We start from the raw sequence: 2,955 nt of genomic DNA, 5'->3' as shown, positions 1-2,955 counted from the left end.
ATAAACCATTTACATTGGGTGTATGACCATAGAAGGTTTTATTCATGTAAACAGAATGACAATTATTCTCTGACTTAAATGAATAACCGTATCGCAATAAACATGACCCAATCATATTCATGCTCAAGGCAAACACCAAATAACATTTATTTTGGTCCAACACTAATCTCGAAGGTAGAGGGAGTGTGTGATGGTTATCTTATCAACCTTGGAATCACTTCCAACACACATCGTCACCTCGCCCTTAACTAGTATCTGTTCATTTTGCAATTCATGTTTCGAGTTACAAATCTTAGCAACTGAACCGGTATCAAATACCCTGGGGTCACTATGAACACTAGTAAAGTACACACCAGTAACATGTATATCAAATATACCTTTGTTCACTTTGCCATTCTTCTTATCCGCCAAGTGTTTGGGGTAGTTCTTCTTCCAGTGACCATTCCCTTTGCAGTAGAAGCACTCAGTTTCAGGCTTAGGTCTAGCATAGGGATTCTTCATGGGAGTGGTTGAAGGAAATATGCCCTGGAGGCAATAATAAAGTTGTTACTTATATTTCCTTATATCATGATAAATGTTTATCATTCATGCTAGAATTGTATTAATTGGAAACTTAGTACATGTGTGAATACATAAACAAACAGAGTGTCCCTAGTATGCCTCTACTTGACTAGCTCGTTAATCAAAGATGGTTAAGTTTCCTAGCCATAGACATGTGTTTTCATTTGATGCACGGGATCACATCATTAGAGAATGATGTGATGGACTAGACCCATCTGTTAGCTTAGCACTATGATTGTTTAGTTTATTGCTATTGCTTTCTTCCTGACTTATACATGTTCCTATGACTATGAGATTATGCAACTCCCGAATATCGGAGGAAGACCTTGTGTGCTATCAAATGTCACAACGTAACTGGGTGATTATAAAGATGCTCTATAGGTGTCTCCGATGGTGTTTGTTGAGTTGGCATAGATCGATATTAGGATTTGTCACTCGGATTGTCGGAGAGGTGTCTCTAGGCCCTCTCGGTAATGCACATCACTATAAGCCTTGCAAGCAATGTGACTAATGAGTTAGTTGCGAGATGATACATTATGGAATGAGTAAAGAGACTTGCCGGTAACGAGATTGAACTAGGTATGATGATATCGACGATCGAATCTCGGGCAAGTAACATATCGATGACAAAGGGAACAACGTATGTTGTTATGCGGTTTGACCGATAAAGATCTACGTAGAATATGTAGGAACCAACACTAGTAGAAAATGGAGCTTTAAAACCGGTTCGTAAGGGCCTTTAGTGCCGGTTCCATAACCGGCACTAAAGGGTGGGCACTAAAGGCCCCCCCCCTTTAGTGCCGGTTCGGCACGAACCGGCGCTAAAGTGCCACCACGTGGCGTGAGCTCGCGCCCTGGTATGGGGGACCTTTAGTACCGGTACTAAAGGTTTTTTTTTGATTTTTTTTTGAAAATTTTGGAAATTTTTTTGATTATTTTTTTCGATTTTTATTTTTTCTGAATTATTTGGTGATTTAGTCTCTAATCACCTCTCTTAACTGCTCAAGTGTGGATCACTCATTCCAAATCATCTAACTTCCCGACCGGTCACCCATCTCTCTCACTACTCTAGCCCGAGCACGCTTAACTTTTGGGTTCTATTCTCCTTCATTTCCAAGTCTGCACTTGTTGTTTTCCTGACAATAGTAAGATGTCAATCCTATTAACCCTCAGGAGTTTAGCTTGAGCATGAAGTCACACATTTCACTGTTTGAGTTTGAAACTATTATTCTAAAAAACAATAATTATTTAGTAACACTAATATTTCTTGAATAAGTTTGACCATAGTTTGACCACCATTTGACAAGATTTGACCAAAATTCAAAAAATTGAAATAATTATTTAGTAACACTAATATTCTTGAATAATTATGTAGAAACATTAATACTTCTTCAATAAGTAGTTTGACCAGATTTAACCAAATTTTTTAAAAAAACTGAAATTTGACCATATCTTTTTTTCCTTTTGGAATTTGAGGATTCTAAAAAATTGCAAACAGGCCGTAGGCGGTCTCCATCGGATGCGGATTTTCATGCTGATTTTTTTGATATATTATACGTTTTTTCGACATCGTATGCAAAAGTTATAGCCGTTTTACATTTTCCCTACACTTTTTGCAAAACATGTCCAAATTTAAGTTTTCAAATTTTCCTAACGTGTAGATGTAGTAATATAACTACCTCTCGAAGGATTTTATTTTTTGAAGTTTTTATTATTTTCTTTTGATTTTTTCAAAACTGAAATGGCGATACACAGGGGGGTAGAGTTTGAAAATTGCCCTATAGTGCTGGTTTGTGTCTTCAACCGGGACTATAGGTTAAGACTCTTTAGTGCCGGTTGGTGACACAAACCAGTACTATAGGTTAGACCTTTAGTACCGGTTTGTGTCACAAACCGTCACTAAAGGGGCTCGTGGGGCCCTGGCTTGACGCCAGCCTGCCACCACCCCTTTAGTACCGGTTCGTGGCATGAACCAGTACTAAAGGTTCATTACGAACCGACACTAATGCATAGCCATTCAAACCGGCACTATTGATCACATTAGTGCCGGTTTTTTTTCAAATGGGCACTAATGTGCTTCACGTTTGACCCTTTTTCTACTAGTGCAATATGAGCATCCAGGTTCCGCTATTGGTTATTGACCGGAGATGTGTCTCGGTCATGTCTACATAGTTCTCGAACCCGTAGGGTCCGCATGCTAAACATTCGATGATGATTTGTGTTATGAGTTATGTGATTTTATGTACCGAAGGTTGTTCGGAGTCCCGGATGAGATCACGGACATGACGAGGAGTCTCGAAATAGTCGAGACATAAAGATTGATATACTGAACCATATTATTCGGACACCGAAAGTGTTCCGGGTGGTTTCGGATAAAACCGGAGTGCCGGAGGG

The sequence above is a fragment of the Triticum dicoccoides genome, chromosome 5A (genome assembly GCF_002162155.2).
Source record: "Triticum dicoccoides isolate Atlit2015 ecotype Zavitan chromosome 5A, WEW_v2.0, whole genome shotgun sequence".
NCBI lineage: Eukaryota > Viridiplantae > Streptophyta > Magnoliopsida > Poales > Poaceae > Triticum > Triticum dicoccoides.
Note: the sequence above shows the minus strand (reverse complement) of the source record.